The sequence below is a fragment of the Aquarana catesbeiana genome, linkage group LG06 (assembly GCF_042186555.1).
Source record: "Aquarana catesbeiana isolate 2022-GZ linkage group LG06, ASM4218655v1, whole genome shotgun sequence".
Classification (NCBI taxonomy): Eukaryota; Metazoa; Chordata; class Amphibia; order Anura; family Ranidae; genus Aquarana; species Aquarana catesbeiana.
In genome coordinates this window covers 53,903,611-53,922,489 of record NC_133329.1, presented here as the reverse complement: position 1 = coordinate 53,922,489, position 18,879 = coordinate 53,903,611, and the positions used below count along the sequence as shown (strand labels likewise).

The following is an 18,879-nucleotide window of genomic DNA, read 5'->3' as shown; positions in this document are numbered from 1 at the left end:
TGGATAATGCACCAGGCCAGTGTGCCCTCTGTTTTTATCCAATTACCAGTGTGCACTGTGATGGAGCCGTGTTCTGGATGAGAAAAAGCCCTGGGGAACAAGGTGATTAGGGTATGCCCAGCATCCGGAACACCCTGTGCGCATGCCTATATTAAAGACTTTTTAAATCTTCGTGTCCTTCTATGATCACTCTGTTCTCAGGGTGACAACACTGCTGCACAATTCATACCTTTCTTGTCCTCTCTTCCCTGCTATTTCCTGTCCCATTTTTCTACATTCTCACCTTTCCTCTACTGTTCTTAGCACTTCCTTTGCTTTTTCAGGCTCAGTCCTAAGATAGATCTGGAACGCGGAGAGGGTGGGAAAAAGACCCATCAGACTTGACAATGGCATTTGGATCTTGGTCACAATGTTTTCAATTCTGCAAAGGCAAATAGCCAATGTGAATTAATGAAGAGGTTATAGAAAACAAATGCAATCTTTACATTCCTATTATCAGTTATTTATATAGTGGGATCATATGCTGTGGCACTGTACAAAATAAATAAACAAGGATGAATAATACATATAATACCAATACATACAAGCCTGGTGACTAATTGCTGCTTCTGCAGCACATATAAAGTATACTGTATGTTAGCAATACATTAAAGCCCAACTCCGGGAAATGTGAAAATCCTCCCTTGCAGTGGGGCTGAGCCAGCATTGCACAGCAACGTTGACTGCTCACTTATTCTAGGGGAGAGTAACAGCATTTCTCCTTACCTGATCCTCCACTCCCCTGGCAGATGGCACTCCCCTATGCTCTGGTAGTGGGCTGTCCTTTGTCATCAACATGCCCAATGTAAGGCTATGGACCCCATATTAACCATGACAATGTCAGGACCTTAGAATGCTGGAGTGTGATGTAGAAGACCCTGAGGACAGGCCTAGCAGCATGAAGGACTAAGGATATAAATCTTTTTTGTTCCCTAGACCTAAACGAGCAAGTAACCCTTGTAATGTGGGAGTAGCCCTACTGCAAGGGATCATTTTTAAGTTTCCTGGAGTTAGGCTTTAAATGAGATCCCAGATGTGGTAATCTTATGATCTACCCCAGCCAAAGAGTAGGGACATCATGTCAGAGAAGAATTAAGCGGTATATGTGTATGCCTAGGCAGCATTGGCGGCGGCTCATAAGGGGTGTAGGGGTGCCAACCCCCATAATCCATGCGCCTGGTCCCTAATCTCCATGGAGGGTGCCAGATGCATGGATGTCAATGGAGTTTTTTTTTGAAGCACGTGATTAGAGCCTGAGGCTCTAATAAGCTTCAAAAAGAGTGGGCTCGGGGCACAGAGCGTTGCACTCCGAGCCCACCCACTTGTTTGACATTAGCAAATGAATATTCGCTAATGCCTTCCTGCTTCTCCTCCCGGGCAATTAGGAAGCGGGTCCTGAGACCCGATTGGCCGGGAGGGGATGCAAGGGGGAAGTTGCAACCTGGATGGGGTAAGTGCAGGGCCCGCGAGTGGAACGGGCGATCGATCAAGCAATGGCAGGGGGCGGGGGTGTTTGGGCTTAGTGAGGGAGCCAGATTTGTTTGCCGCCCCCTGTGTTGTATTTTTGCATTTGAGATAATATATATATGAAATTAATGTTTTTTTCCATCAGATTAGTTTTAACAGAAATCAGGTTGGGTTTGAGTGGATGCTTCTCAAACTAATGCCATGGTAACAAGTACACAGGCTGTCCTCAAACAATGGGAACTTAGATACCATTGTTGCATTTCAGTTGACAGTTTCAGTAGTCTATTGTCTCTCTAGAATAGATAAACCTATGGCATGTATGATACCAGAGTGCCATCTTGAGGTAGAATTTGAGAGTGCCTCTCTAATTGAAAGCTACAGAGATGTTTTTCTGTTGTTCAGTTGTTATGGTAAACAACTTGACATAAAATGGTTGTCAGGGATAAGCTGGACAAGACTCTCATCATGCCTTAAGACCCCATTCACACCTGAGCGTTTTGTAGCTTGAAGCTACAAAACGCTGGAGGGGAAAAAAAAATCAGTTATTCTCTATGGATATGGTTCACATCTCCACTCCAAAACGCTTGAAGCTCAAACAAGTTCTGGAACTTTTTTTTTTTTTTTTAGGCAGATTTGGGAGTTTTTCTGTTTTTTTACATTGGTGACCTTTTGACCTGTCCAAAATTGTGGTAAAAACCGTGGCAAAAATGTGCGACTTTCTGAAGCCTGAAAACGCTACGCTCAGGTGTGAATGGGGCCTAAGACCAAAGTGAAAAAATGTGGAACCAGCCAGAAGTCATTGAAGAAGAAGATACCGGATCTCCACAGCAATTGCTTTGGAAGAGTGAGTCCTAGTTGTCAACGGAGATGAACACACAGTAACCGGAGTTAAGTAACTTTCAAGTGTATTTCTACTGTTTACAGACCATAGTTTCTGCTTATTTTCTAGGCATCTTGCTTGATATGTCTGTCAGTCTTGATTTGTATTCCTAATATTGTGATAGTTTTGTATGTATGCCATTTTTGTTCAGTAAAAGCACATTTGCACACTGCAGAGGTCTCAGTTTCCTTGTTTATACTGCAAAGTAACCTTACTAGATAGACGCAAGCATAACACCCCCCCCCCCCCCTCAAAAAAAATTGAGCACCAGCCGCCACTGCTAGGTAGATAGTGGAGGAGGAAGCAGTGCTGGCTCAGAATTCTGTATATAAGGTGCTGGTGTATAATCCAGTGGTTGTCACTGCAGACATATCCGAGAGAAAACAGACTTGGATGCTCAACAAAACAAAAAATTCATATGATCCAAAAAGATAAGGTGACACTCCCAAAGCTTAAAAGGGGATCACCGTGTGACAAAGTCTATTTTGACATTTCATTAAGGTACAAGATTGTCAAAATGTCCTGAGGAAGGCGAGCTTCAGCATGAGCTTGTTGAGTGTTCCAAACCCCTTTATCTTTTCAATTATATGTATGTCTTGTCAGATAGTGGAGGAGGAAGCAGTGCTGGATCTGTAGACTTTCCATTAGAGAGACATGAAATGGAAGATTAAAGTTGAGAGTTCTATACATCCAGTGCATTGCGCACACACAGTTATATGTTTGTTTGTAAAATTATTATTTTAAATTAAATAGCAAAAGAAATCTGTAAATCAGATTATATTGTTCCATTTCTTAAAAGAAAAGCTTAAAATGAACCCTTTAAGCTATTTCTGAAAAGATTTGGCAGTAAATTCCCAACATTCAGAACCCTTTAAAGGGCTGGGGGAGCCGGTGACCAGAGGTTACTGTTGTAATATTTTGGCCGATTTATGTAGGATATTGTCTTAAAGTACCATATTGACCAGAAATTCAGTTGAGTTGTCCAAGCCAACTGAATTTTAACATATCAAAGAGACCCTTTGATATATTAATCTTATGCAAGTCTACCTAGGTGTGTGAGGTATGGCCTGTTAACCTAATTGAACATTTCAAAGGGTACATTGTTTACATACTTAAGGATTATGTAGGACCATAGAGGAAGTATTTATTGATGGTAATTAGACTTGAGGGGGTATTCATGGGAAACATTTGGTTGACCTAGCAGAACCCCCCCCCCCCCCCAGTGTCAGACCAGTACTTGAGAGGACATTCGAGCTGGCATTCAGTTAGTCTTGTCTGTGTGTGACTATGAAGGTGCAGGGCCAGGAAAAATGGGACTCTGAGTTATATTTACTCTGTTGGATTTTTGTCATCTGTGGACTTTGGACTTTGTTCTGTATTGAAAGTCAATAAAGTGCATCTCTCTGGAAGAATTGGGTTGCAGCGGAAGAGTACTTACATCAAGATTATAATAACTACTAATTAATTATCATACACCACTATACGATATATCACTACATTGGGGCCGTGACCCGTTCTTTGAATGAAATATCACTACAGTTACCACATATCAGATGATTGATATATAAAAGTAGTCGGACCTTCTTTTGTCGGGGTAAGGGATGGCTTCATACATTTCCTTGTATGCAGTCTTCATATTGTTAACCCTCTCATGCTGATATGGGGCCAGAATATTCATCACCTGAAAATAAGTGACATTTTTGTCTTTACACATGGAGACAAAAGGAGATATTTTTCAATAAATAATAATTTCATGATTGACCTGCATTTAAAAGGAGGGTCCACATTAAAACCCAACTAAACCTCCAGTTTTAGCCGGCTAAATACCTCCCGGGTGTATCAAAATAAAAGGTGTGCAAAGTCTTACACTTTCTTTTCTTTACAAAGCAGCCACAGTCTGAATAGAAAAGCCTATCCCCTGCCAGCAGCTGAAAAGATGAACCTTTACTCTCTGTGTGGAAGCAGTGGTCTCTCTCATGAGGTCCAACTTTGCCCCAGTTAAGTCAGACCCACAGCTCTGTAATCAGTAAAGCTCATGTGCCCTGCTGATTGTAAAGCCATGGCTATGACCAGTGGCGGCTGGTATTCTATGTAGAGGGGGGGACAGCAAACAAACCACTCACAACCGCCCGGTCATTCAGTCAAACACCCTGCCCCCATTTGATCGGCAAACCCCACACTTACCCCATCTAGGTCGTGGGCCAGCGTCTCCTCCTCGGTGTCTCCTGCTCGGCATCTCTTCCTCGACGTCTTCCCCTGTGCCTCCTCCTCCTCAGCGGCCAATACGATCCCTTCTCCCTTCAGCCAATTATTAGATATATTAATTCGCTATTATCACACAACTGGTTGGGCTCAGGGCGACCCTTTTTTTTAATTATGTGTTTAAAAAAAAAAAAAAAAAACATGATTGAAATCCATGCTTCGGGCGCCCTGTATGTAGATTAGGGGCTGTACATATGGATTAGGGGGGTGGCGTCCATGTTCCCATGTTCCCTGTATGGATGGGCTGCCACTGGCTCTGACTCAGCAAGTCAGGTGCCCGACCTCTGCAGAGAGACCGCTGCTTCTACACAGAGGGCAAGGGTTCTTCTCTGCTACCAGGGGACAGGCTTTTCTACTCGGACTATGGCTGCTTTTTCTGTTTAAGCAGATTGTAAGACATTGTTCACCTTTTTATTTTGATACACCTGGGATGTATTTCTCTTATTTCACCAAAATGTTCAACTGGGCTTTGAATAGAGCTGGTCACCTACTGCTGAAGCATCAGCCGATTCCTGCTGAATTGACCAAATTTAGATTCCTGTCACAACTCCCCCACACTCAAATTTGAAGCATTAATGGACAAATTAAAGCTGAACTCCAGAAAAAAAGTTCTCCCTTGCATTCGATCTACCCTGGCACTACAAGGGTTAATTGATTGTTTAGAAGTCAGGGGGGCCTCAAAAAGCTATTTTCTTTACCCAATTTAATTTTAAATGAATAAAACAAAATAGCATACCATAAACAATAGTAGGGGGCAGGGCAAGGGTAGATTTTTTTTTTTTTTTTGGGCTTTTAAATAAATAACAAAATGAATATGGTATGTGCCATACATTTCAATTCATCTCTCACTCCAGAAGACTGAGGACATCTAGTGGTAGGATTAGATTGCTGAGGGGTACAGGGACCTGTAGTTGGCAATCTTTGCAGACAGAGCCCCGGAAGGATTTGTCCCCTTAATGACCAAGCCATTTTTTGCGATACAGCACTGCGTCGCTTTAACTGTGCAGTCGTGTGACGCTGTACCCAAACAAAATTGACGTGCTTTTTTTTCCCACAAATAGAGCTTTGTTTTGGTAGTATTTGATCACCTCTGCGGTTTTTATTTTTTGCGCTAAAAACAAAATAAAAACTTCAATTTTGAAAAAAATACATATTTTAAACTTTTTGCTATAATAAATATCCAAAAAAATCCCAATTTTTTTCATCAGTTTAGGCCAATATTTATAAAAAAGAAATAAATAAAAATAAGCGTATATTGATTAGTCTGCACAAAAATGATAGCGTCTAAAAAATAGGGGATAGATTTATGGCATTTTTATACATTTTTTTTCTTTTACTACTAATATGGCGGTGATCTGCGATTTTTAGCGGGACTGCCACATTGCGGCAGACAGATCAGACACTTTTGGACACTTTTTTTTGGGACTATTGACATTTATACAGCGATCAGTGCTAACAAATAGCCACTGATTACTGTATAAATGTCACTGGCAGGGAAGGGGTTAACACTAGGGGGCGATCAAGGGGTTAACTGTTCCCTAGGGAGGTGTTTCTAACTGTGGGGGGAGGGGACTAACTAGAGGAGGAGAGAGATTGCTGTTCCTGATCACTAGGAACAGCAGATCTCTCTCTACTCCCCTGTCAGAACAGGGATCTGTCTGTTTACATTGATTCCCGTTCTGGCTCTGTGAGGAGTGTTTACGGGGTGGCTGGTAGACATCGCAACCTCCGGCCATGTGCATCGGCTCCGGCGTCGCGTCCCCTAGAGCCAACCTGCCGCAGTATAATGATGACTCCTGGTCGGCAAGCAGGTAAACACTGACTGGACTCAGGCATGTACTGGCCATCAGGACTACAGGGAGTTTCCCGGTGAGCCGATGGTTCAGTGGGCCAGGTCCTTATGCATAGTTCGGCAGCAGCGGGAGCAAACAGCGGCGAGCATTCGGGGAAGGTGGCCAGCGAGGAGGGCAGTTAGATGTGAGAGCTCCACCCCCTCCCTGACCACTGAAGAGGCAAACAGGAGCGGTGCTGCCACCCCGGCACTCCCAGAACCTTGATTCCTCCACCTCCTCCTCTCTGCTCCAAGAACAGTGAGGCCCGGGCTGGAGGACAGGCTGACTGGGGGGCCCAGAGGAAGAGGACAGGCAGGAGGTGGAGGCTGCCAAGGAGCAGAGCAGCGAGAGCACCCCTGGATCAAGAGGAAGACTCGGCGCTACCCGGCATCCTACACATACCTGTCCACACAGAGCCTGCGGAGGGACTGCAGATAGGGACAGTGCTATGTGGTCTGTCTCAGCCCTCCCCTCTGTCTCTCAGCCCCTCCTCTCTGTCTCTCAGCCCCTCCTCTCCATCTCTCAGCCCCCTCCTCTCTGTCTCTCAGCCCCCTCTTTCCCCCTTTCCCGCTGCCCCCTCTCAAACTCCCACCCCATCACGATATACAATAATGGCTGTGGCGGCCTTTTTGCTGGGCGTGTTTTTTTTTTTTTTTTTGGGGGGGGCAGCATTTTATTTAATTAAAGTGGGCCGGTCTGGATGAAGTCCAGGGCCAAATTTTTGTCCCAGTCCAGCCCTGACTGGGCTCCTTTCTATTCTTGGAGATGGGTTTTAAGCATTAATGGGGTTGATTTACTAAAGGCAAGCAGACTGTGCACGTTGCAAGTGCAGTTGCTCCAGAGTTTAGTAAAAGAGGTGAAGCTTCACTTTGCAAAGAATACCCAATCACATGGAAGGAAAAAAAAAAAGTTTTGCTTGCACATGATTGGATGATATAAGTCAGCAGAGCTTCCCCTCATTTACTAAGCTCTGCAGCAAATGCACTTGCAAACTGCGCAGTCTATTTGCCTTTAATAAATCAACCCTAATGTGTCTATATATGCACAACTATTAGATTATTCAAAGTGTTACTAAACCCACAACAGTAAAATCAGTCTTTATATGCAGTAAAGCATGCTTGATATGCTCACTGTGGAACCCAAGGGGTTAATCCTCCGTACTGTGTAAAAAGACTGTTTGAACCTGTCTTCTCTGATCCTCCCCTTCTTCCACTGTCCCCAGTCCATCTCCTGATACAACAGAGCCTTGGAAACACTGCACATGCTCAGTTTGGTGTGTATTGCTAGAGAGGTTTTTTTTTCTTGTGGAAGGGTGCATGTGATCAGCACAGGGCCAATCAGCACTGTCCAGGCAGAGGGTCAGGGGTCCTGCAGCCTCATAGGACAGTCAGAGGAGAATGAAAACTCCTCCTACAAGCTTTAACCAGACATTGATAGAAGTCATCACAAGACTGCTATATACTGATGATGAGAAAAGGTATTTAGCAGTTTATATTTACTAAAACTATTACATTTCCATGTTCTGTATACTGTGGGAGACCAGATATAGTGAATGCAGGGTCCTGGGTTTAGTAATACTTGAATGCATACTGTGCACTGTGTAATCTATTTGGAGTCAACACTGGACTCTCAGTAAGTTAAAAAATGAATAATTTACAAGTACCTCCGGGTTAATATTGTATTTAAAGCAAACATCTTAACACAGAATTACTGAAGCTGATAAAAGTTTTTAAAATCAGATCACACAAGGTACCAACATATATTATATTCATACTGAGGAGCCCCTGAACTCCCAGGAGCTTGGAATTCATACGAGGTCTACCAGCACACCCCCAGTACAATGCACTGCCACTTTCCGACCAATGGAAAGACAAGTATTGTACATGGAGTGGGAGGGGCATAGCTCTGACTTTGGAATCAGTCAGTATTTGCATATTGAGCGTCCCAGACCTGGAAGCCTCCAGAGTGCTCGGTACAGTGAAGAAAGGGGAGTGCAGGTGACTGCTTCCAAACTCTTATACTGGATTTTATATCATGCCAGGCCTACTTATCACTCACAAATACAACAGCGATATTTCAGACAAGGCAGTATGTAAGACAAGGGACACTGAAAACACAAAGATACTTACTTCTGTAAAGACCTCAGTCATCTGTTCTGAGCGGTCCTTGTAGTGAACTTCCATATCGGCAAAGTAGGTGAAGATAGCAAGACAACCTCCTGGCTTTAAGACCCGATCGACCTGAAATGATGACATCTACATTAATATATCCGCAAAAGTGTGCCCCTTCACTGATGAAATACTGATTTTATTAAAAAAAAACAAAATTGTATATTCTAGCATATAGAGTTCAGTGATGTGGGGAATATAATGTATAGCACAGGGTATAGAGTGCAGGTGTTTGGTGTATGTAATATATAGCATAGATTGCAATGATCCACTGTATGCAATATGCAGGACAGCATACATATAGTAGTTTAGGCTATGTAAGTTAAATCATAATGTACACTGTGGGTTTATTTACTAAAGGAAAATCCACTTTGCACTAAAAGTGCACTTGGAAGTGCAATCGCTGTAGATCTGAGGGGGACATGCAAGCAAAATAAAAAGCAGCATTTTTGCTTGAACATGATTGGATGATAAAATCAGCAGAGCTTCCCCTCATTTTAGATCTTCCCCTCAGATCTACAGCGACTGCACCTCCAAGTGCACTTGTAGTGCAAAGTGGATTTGCCTTTAGTAAATCAGCCCCACAGTGTACAGAATTCAGCAGTCAGGTGTATGTAATGTACAGCACATTTTATAAGGTGCAAAAGTCAGAAACAATGAGGCCCCTTTCACACTGGGGCGGTGGGTGCATCGGCGGTAAAATGCAGCTATTTTTAGCGGCGCTTTACCGTCAATTTCGCTGCGCTATTCGGCCGCTAGCAGGGCATTTTTAACCCCCCCCCGCTAGCGGTCGAGAAAGGGTCTGAAACAAGAAGACTTGCTTGTTTTTACCTCTTTTAGAAACTTCTCAACGTCAAACTAATGGGCAGAAGCAGACGCTGTTATTAGATCAACAGAAGCGTCACCAAGCGCCACCTCTTCAGCTGGACAGACACTGCAGAAAATGATAGGTTAGACTTTTAGTGACACCATCTGGTTGGATTGAAAGCATAACCCTGGGCTCTGCGCTTCTGACTTTTCTGCCTTATCCCTTCCCACATGACACAAAGGGGTTGGTCTGTTTATAAAGAATTCACAGAAAAATCACCCAATGAATCCTTTACTGACATGCTCCAGTCACATTCAGCCTGTTTTCATTGGAATGAATGTGTACCAGGCCAATGAGGCAGCCAGTAAACCACCAACAATGTCACATGTACAGTAAAACTTCCTCCCTAGTGGTGAACTGTGTTTATTACACACTAGAAGGGCCACGTTTATTAATTTATTTTACAAATGTAAGCAAACAAAAGAAAACAATATAAATTTAGGAATACCCACCAATTACCCCAAAAATGTCCTTTTGGAATACCCATCTATTACCCCAACATCACCCAACAATGTCCTTTTGGAATAACCACCAGTTACTGCAGGACTATGGCACACTTTGCATGGTAAACTTTCTTTAGCCCAAAGAGGTCTATCTATATCAGGAAAGGGGCTACTTGGTTGGGTGTGCTCACCCCAGGCCAAAAGGTTCCTGGTCCTCCCCTAAACATAACTAATGAAACATGTTTAGAATGTCCCCACCTGTATGTGACATTGGGTGACCCCGGGGCTTTCTTGGCCACCTCTATCTGAGCCTCACTGATGTCGATTCCGAGAACTTTCTTAGCGTATTGACAGAGAATTCTTGTGTTCTGCCCCGTTCCACAGCCAACGTCCACAGCAAATCCATACGGTTTGTATAACTAGGGAGACAGAAACATCTTCAAAATACATCACAAGGACACTGGTGTTGTTTTCAGTTTAACCTCTTGCTGCCCACATCATGCTTGTGTGTGGCTGCAAAGAGGGTGGGCTTTAAAGCCCTCACACTGCACATAGGAGTCCATGGAAAGCCAAGATTTCTGTGCTGTGAACACGCTCACTGCATGCCCCCAGCACAGTCATAGCCACAGCATAGCCAGCTCTCCGTCTCTGGTCCCAATCGGAAGCTGGTGGGACAGGCTTCCAATCATGTGTCCACTAAGAGCAAATCACGGCATAAAGACCCATTTAAAATGATGCCAAAGCTGGGTGGGAAGGGGTTACATTTATAATGTCATAACATTGATATGATATAGTTTGTATTTGGTTGAAAACAATTACAACAAATTTTTATTTCTTGCTATTGTCACCAATAACTTTAACTTTGTCCTTACTTAAATTGGACCTTCACTTGAAAGTGAAAGTTCTTCTCATCCTCCTCCTCATTCCCTACTCTGCCAGAAATGGTGTTTCTTTTTTTTTTTTTTTTTCTGGGAGCGGGTGCCATTTTCTGACAGGCCTAGGTGAGAACTATGCAACTTGGCATCACACGTCCCAGGAGGCTGCGGGACCAGTTTTAAAGCGCTGCACAATCTCTCACATGTGCAGTGGGGAGTGGGATTTCCTGAGGAAGTCACAGTCGGCTCCCAACATCAAGTTGGTGGCACCAGGGTCCTGCAACTGTGTGAAATGGCTGTGGGAGGAAAGTGAGGGACTCCAGGGACTGGTAAGTATCTTGGCCGGGCTACACACTCCAGGAGCATAGAAAAGGGACCCAAGAAGAGGAGGATCCAGGCTGCTCTGTGCAAAACGACTGCACAGAGCAGGTAAGTATAACATGTTTGATATTTTTAAACAAAAAAATAATTTAGTATCATTTATTTAATATTTAAACTTTTTTTGTTTTGTTTGTTTGTTAATATTTTTTACACATTTAACATATATTTACACATTTCCCATTTTAAAAAGTGCAAAATTGAAAAAAAATACACTTGATTTAATTTGTAAAGAACTTTGCAATGCTTTGTGCCAGAATAATAATTTTAGTGTCAACTTAAGCAGGACAAATTACAGAATAAAATGTATACTTTTATGTGCAGTAACACTATTTATTTTAAATTAACAATGCTCAAAAAAGTGATTTTTTTTTTCGTTTTGTTACAGTTTATTGTCTAAGGATTGTGCAAAAAAAAAAAATCAATGTTGCAAGACAATATCATTATTATTATTATACAGGATTTATATAGCGCCAACAGTTTGCACAATGCTTTAAAACATGGGGCAGACAGTACACTTACAATACAAATCATTACAGGAGGGATCAGAGGGCCCTGCTTGTTAGAGCTTACAATCTAGGAGGGAGGGTCAAGTGGAAACAAAAGGTAATAACTGTGGGGGATGAGCTGATGGAAAAAATGAAAATACAGTTGTTAGGTGTGGGTAGGGTAGGCTTCTCTGAAGAGAAGGGTTTTCAGGGGTCTTCTGAAAGCTAATAAAGTAGGAGATAAGCGGACAGATTGGGGTAAGGAGTTCCATAGAATTGGAGAGGCTTTGGAAAAGGCCTGTAGTCTAGCATGGGAGGAGGTGACAAGGGAGCTAGAGAGCAGAAGGTCTTGAGAGGAACGAAGAGAGCGAGTAGGTTGGTATTTAGAGACTAAGCTAGTGATGTAGCTGGGGGCGAAATTGTGGATGACTTTGTACGTAGAATTTTGAATTTAATTCTTTGGCCGAGCGGAAGCCAGTGGAGGGATTGACAGAGAGGAATGGCAGACACAGAGCGATTGGTAAGGTGGATGAGTCTGGCAGTGGCATTCATAATGGATTGAAGAGGTGATAGACTATGTAGAGGTAAGCAAATGAGAAGGGAGTTGCAGTAGTCGAGGTGAGAGATGACCAGCGAGTGAATTAAGAGCTTTGCTGTGTCATTGGTTAGAAAGGGGCGTATTTTGGAGATGTTGCGGAGGTTGAGGCGGCAGGATTTGGACAGTGATTGGATGTGTTGCTTGAAGGAGAGTTCAGAGTCCAGGACTACACCTAGAACCTTGGCATGTGGGGATGGGCTTATAGTTGTGCCATCGATTTTGACAGAGAGATCAGGGGAAGAGGCATATGGGGGAGGAAAAATTATAAGTTTGGTTTTGGCTAGATTAAGTTTAAGGAAGTGGTGATCCAGACTGATATATCTGAGAGTAAATTACTGATACGTGAGGAGACAGAGGGAGTGAGCTGAGGGGTAGAGAAATAGATTTGGGTGTCATCAGCGTAGAGGTGGTATTGGAAGCCATGGGTGGCTTTCAGTTGACCCAGGGAGGCAGTGTAGATTGAAAATAGTAGAGGTCCAAGAACAGAACCCTGAGGGACCCCAACAGAGAAAGGAAGAGGAGAGGAGGAAGTAGAGTTATAAGAAACGCTAAAGGTATGGTTGGATAAGTAGGAAGAGAACCAGCGAAGTGTACAGTCACGGAGACCAAAGGCCTGTAGTTTTTTTTGAGGAGGGGTGGTCAACCGTATCAAAGGCAGCAGAGAGGTCCAGGAGTAGGAGTACAGAATAGTGTCGATTGGTTTTGGCCGTTAGTAGATCGTTTGTTAGTTTTAGGAGAGCAGTTTCTGTGGAGTGTTGAGGACGAAATCCAGACTGAAGGGGATCAAGAAGGCCATTATCAGCGAGGTGGACGCGCAGTCGGTTGTAGACCAGACGTTCAAGGAGTTTGGATAAGAAGGGGAGCAAGGAGATGGGGCGTGGGTTGTTAAGATTGGATGGGTCCATTGAGGGCTTTTTAAGTATGGGTCTGACAAGTGCATGTTTTAGAGAGTTAGGGAAGATGCCAGAAGAGAGGGAGAGATTGAAGATGTGGGTTAGAGAGTGTAGTATAGGGCCAGAGAGTGAACGTAGCATTTATGAGGGAACAGGATCCAGAGGGCAGGTGGTAAGGTGGACAATATCATGAAAAGAAAGTTTTGTTTCTCCTTAAAAAAACAATTTATGTATTACCTTGTTATCTTAAAGTGGACCTTCAGTCATCTTTTTCAACTTTCCATCTATTAAATCTTCTTCCCTTGTTGTTGTTGTTTTTAATTTCGATAGTAAAACATTTTTTTTTTCTACCAGTAAATCCCTTATACAGCCCACTTCCTGTTTCTTGTCTGGTCATTAGCCTAGGTTCATGACATCATGATCAGCTCTCTCTCTCTCACTCTCCTGAGAGTTTGCCAGGAAGGGAGGGGGGATGAGTCATAAAAGGGCCAATGGGAGCTGCAGCTAGAGGTGTGCCTCTGTGTAAATCCAGGAAGTGAACAGGCAGCAGCTTCAGCTGCCCACAGTTAAAATGCATAGTTGCCAACATTGCAAAAAAAAAATGTGGGGCACTTTTTTGGCTGTAGGTGGAGCCGTATAATAATTAGGGGGCGGGGCATGCATTTGTGGGAGTGGCTTAGCAATAAAACAAAACAGCGACGTGCAAAAACGGAAATCATGGGCTTAAATGGGCGTGGCTCAAAGGGGGTGTGGTTAGAGTCTGAGATGAATAAGGGATGGAGAGGGAAAGGGGGAGAGAGGAATGAAGGGACAGCAGCCCCAGATCCTACACAACAATGAAATATGTGTATTCTAGAAAGTTTAACAATCAGCAGATAAAGATACTCCAAACACCTGGTGTTAGCTCTTCAATCATCCCGGCACCATGATTGTTATGGTGTCAGGATGATTGAAGCGCATTATTATTTCTATTATTACATTGTAATATAAAAATAAATCATTAAACTCACCATAATGCAGAATCAGTGGGATCCCTGTGTGTGTCACCTGCCACGTCGCCTGCCACCAGCAGAGTCTGTCCTTGCATCAGGTGTCCCCAGCAGAGTCTGTCCACGTATCAGGTGCCCCCAGCAGAGTCCCTCCTTGCATCAGGTGCCCCCAGCAGAGTCAGTATAGACCCCCTCAGTGCAGACCCCCCCCTCAGTGCAGACCCCCCTCCATCAGTGCAGACCCCCCTCATCAGTGCAAACCCCCTCAGAGCAGACCCCCCCTGCATCAGGGCAAACCCCCTCAGAGCATACCCCCCTCCATCAGTGCAGACCCCCTCAGTGCAGACCCCCCTTCATCAGTGCAGACCCCCCTCCATCAGTGCAGACCCCCTCAGAGCAGACCCCCCTCCATCAGTGCAGACCCCCCTCCATCAGTGCAGACCACCTCAGAGCAGACCCCCCTCCATCAGTGCAGACCCCCTCAGAGCAGACCCCCCTCCATCAGTGCAGACCCCCCTCCATCAGTGCAGACCCCCTCAAAGCAGACCCCCCTCTATCAGTGCAGACCCCCTCAGAGCAGACCCCCCTCCATCAGTGCAGACCCCCTCAGCAGAACCCCCTCCATCAGTGCAAACCCCCTCAGTGCAGACGCCCTCAGCAGACCCCCCTCCATCAGTGCAGACCCCCTCAGCAGAACCCCCTCCATCACTGCAGAAACCCCTCCATCAGTGCAGACCCCTCAGCAGAACCCCCTCCATCAGTGCAGACCCCCCTCCATCAGTGCAGACCCCCTCAGCAGAACCCCCTCAGCAGAACCCCCTCCATCAGTGCAGACCCCCTCAGCAGAACCCCCTTCATCAGTGCAGACCCCCTCCGCAGAACCCCCTCCATCAGTGCAGACCCCCTCAGCAGAACCCCCTCCATCAGTGCAGACGCCCTCAGCAGAACCCCCTCCATCAGTGCAGACCCCCTCAGCAGAACCCCCTCCATCAGTGCAGAACCCCTCAGCAGAACCCCCTCCATCAGTGCAGACCCCCTCAGCAGAACCCCCTCCATCAGTGCAGAAGCCCTCAGCAGACCCTCCCCTCCCATAACGCCCCCCAGGCCCCAGCAGTGAGCACATAGATAGAGCGGCCGCCGGTGCAGCGTCCGGCGCCGTGTGTTCAGTGGAGAGGGGAGGGGCCGATCCGTGCAAGAGGAGAAGCCGATCCATTGGCTGCACGGATCGAGCCCCTTTCCCCGCTCTACTGAACACAAGGGGGAGCGATCAAGCGGCGGCGGCAGGACCGGCCGCCATTTTACTGAAGCCCATCCCCAAAAATGCAAATTGCAAACATTCCCGATTTTCCCTGGGCAAATCCCGATTCGGGACAGCCTCCGACCGGGACGAGGGTCCCAAAATCGGGATTGTCCCGGGAAATTCTGGACTGTTGGCAACTATGAAAATGGCTGCAGCCAGACTCAATGGAGATTGATTTCTGCAGCATATTTGGCAAGTACAGAATCACAGTATATATAAAATAATATGTAAAGTGGTTGGAGGGAAGCTTCAGAATGGGAAAGATGTTTTTATTACAAATTATGTGAGCAGACTACAGTTCCTCTTTAAAGCGGAGTTCCACCCAAAAATGGAACTTCCGCTTTAAGTGCAGGCATGTCATTTTTTTTTTTTGCGGGGGGAGCGGATACCTTCTTTTTAGAAGGATCCAGCTCCCACTTCCTCCTGGGGCACAGGAGTTCACCTCTCTCCCCCTCCCTCTCGGCAATCATCCGGGACACGTCACAGGTCCCAGATGATTACAGTGCACAGCACGGCTCGCGCATGCGCAGCACGGCTCGCGCATGTGCATGCACAGTGAGTACCCACAGTGACAATGCCGGTGCCACAGAGAGGAGGGGGAAATGAGTGGGGCTTCGTTTGCCCACATTGCTGGACTGTGGAACAGGTGAGTGTCCAATTAATAAAAGTCAGCAGCTACACTTTTTGTAGCTGCTGACTTTTATATGGGTGGAACTCCACTTTAAGTAATGACAAAGTTATTACCAAATAATCAGGTCCGTAGCAGAAATGTGAAAACTGCTCTGCTCCATAGGGGGGTGAACAGGTGTGGGAGGGGAAGTGGTTACAATAAACTAATACATATAAACAAAGGCTTTCTTTTGGTGCTGCTGTCTTGCAAAAATTGTAATCCACACAAAGAAGTAACAAAGCTAAAAACAAACCACCTTTTTTCTGCTTTGACCGGTGTTAACCACTTCAGCTCCAGAAGCTTTACCCCCCTTCATGACCAGGCCATTTTTTTGCGATACGACACTGCGTTACTTTAACTGACAATTGCGTTGTACATAAATAAAATGTATGTCCTTTTTGTTCCCCCCACAAATAGAGCTTTCTTTTGGTGGTATTTTATTTTTTGCGCTATAAACATAAAAAGACCCACAATTTTGAAAAAAAAAAACAATAATTTTTACTTTCTGCTATAAAACACACCCACACCCTTCCCTGCTCTGTCCAATAGAAAAAAGGTGTTGGCTGGACAACCCCTTAAAAAAATAACTTTGCTTACTCTGCTCTGCTTACCTAAGCAAAGTAATTCTCTTTTAAATTTTACAAATGTAAGAGAGATAGTTGCACTACCAAAAGAGGTGAACCTGTGACTGTCCAAAGACAACTGTGCAAAAAAGAAAAAAACTATTGTCAAAAAGAGCAAATGATGAAACGCACAATGCAATAAAAATCTAATAGTCCATTGGTGCTATTAGTGCAAGGTGGAACCAAACGGCTTGACAGAAGATTAATCACACGTTCTGTTCATCAAGCAAATGTAGCACTCACCCCCGTAGGAGCTGCTGATAAATGTTCAATTCTGCACCCTGCCTATCAACCCCAAGAACAATCTCGGCCCCTCTGGCACACCTGTATGATGATATTAGTGCAAGACCCAACAGTATAGAGAAACACAGCAAAAATACACTATACAGTATATTTACCGTAACCAGGGGCATTACTAGCTCTACAAAAGATCTGGGGCTAGAGCCCATAGCAGCGAAGTAAAGAAAGTCATACGCTTGGGCGGGCATACATATGTATATAATATACGTGTGTGTGTAAATATATATATATATTTACACACACACGGTGGCTGTGTTTACGTTCCCCAGCAACATCCTAGCAGGCATCTTCACTGGTGAGGCTGTAGTGTTACAAACACTGACTGAGATCTTCCTGTGACTTCTTTGTAGTGCCCTGGTTGAGATCACTTCTGGAATTATCTCCAACCCTCTGTCTTCCTTCTGACTGTCTGCTTCAAGGACAATGAACCTGGCTGTTTCCAATTCAGCTTGATTGACACTCTCAGACAAACTACCTCACTGGGCTGTAACACCTTCTCATTCCGGTCCAACCGCCAGATCTTTCCCACTCCTTCAGGTGGGGCCTTCTCTTCCTGCACCAGGCGCTGATAGGCTTGCACACTGGGGGTTGAAGTGTTCTGTTCTTGAATAAGAGGTGCTAGCAGCCTTCTCACAAGATCAGTATTAGTCCCTATGATGAGGGAACTTTTACTAGCCCCTGGGGGACGAGGACAGACTACCGACAATGCATCAAAAGTCTCTGCCTTCCCAGCTACGGAGGGGTCAAAGACCAACTTGATTGGTAGATAGCCATCATAGGGGAAGTTCTGAGTCCCGAGGCGCCATATCTCCAGCTCTTCTAACTTCTGTGGCAAGTGTTTGAGGTGCTTGTCGTAGAAGTCCCTGTAAAGAAGAGTCACTTGAGCTCCAGTATCCAAGAAGGCATCGGTATAGATTCCCTCTACCTGGATGGAGACATCTGGAGAAGGTCCCACTAGTTTGGGAGGGAATTTGTGAGGATTGGCAGGCTGGGCCTGTTTGATAGCTTGTATCCCTACTACTTTATTATGAGGAGCCTGATTTGGGCTTGGGGAGTCTGGTGTGCACTGACTTCCCGATGCCGGACTGTAGGTGGCAGAAGGGGTAGATTTTTTTGGTCACTCGGAGGCTACAATGGAAGCCCTCTGCAAGGATTTTGACTTCCGTTGCTGTCTGGTTGCATTGTCATTTTTGGGGTGAGCCACTGTAGATGGGCACCCGGTTGGCTCCTTTAGCGGGGGCCCCTGGAGTTTTCCGCTGGCTTCTTGGCAGACATTTTCTTCAATGCTTTAGCAACTTCCACTGCAATATCTGCTAGGTTTTCCTCACTTGGGCACTGCGCGATAAAATGTCCTACCTCCCCACATTGATACCATATCGGAGCTGGGGAAGAGGTCACATTTCTTCTTCCAGCCGTAGAGGTGGGCACGACGTGTTTCACTTCTGAGAGAGACTTTTGTATATCAGCTTGGGCTTTCATCACTTCATCCACTTTCTGCTGAATCCCGCAGAAGGTTTTTTGCACAACAGTCTGCACTTGTGCCAGTTGAGCTATGGCTTGTACCAAAGTGTCAATGGGGTGGCAAATCTCTTCCTCTCGGCTGGTTTCTATTTCAGGTCCCGGCTGTATGATGCAAGCTAAGGCACCATGTTTGTGTCCCTTGGTAAGCTCAAGCCTTGGTACCTTAGCTGTAATCAGTGCCTCCTCTTCTCTGATGGTTTTTATTAGTTTAGAGCCCTGGGCCCGAAACTGTATCACAATGGGATCCAGTGGCTGTGCTCCTCTGATCATCTGAGACACTAAGTT

At 45.1% G+C, this 18,879-nt stretch overlaps 1 pseudogene; it reads right to left on the bottom strand.

Moving 5' to 3' along the window:
- The window catches only part of LOC141148419 (putative methyltransferase DDB_G0268948), a 28,743-nt pseudogene that overhangs the window by 765 nt on the left and 9,099 nt on the right, over positions 1–18,879 (bottom strand).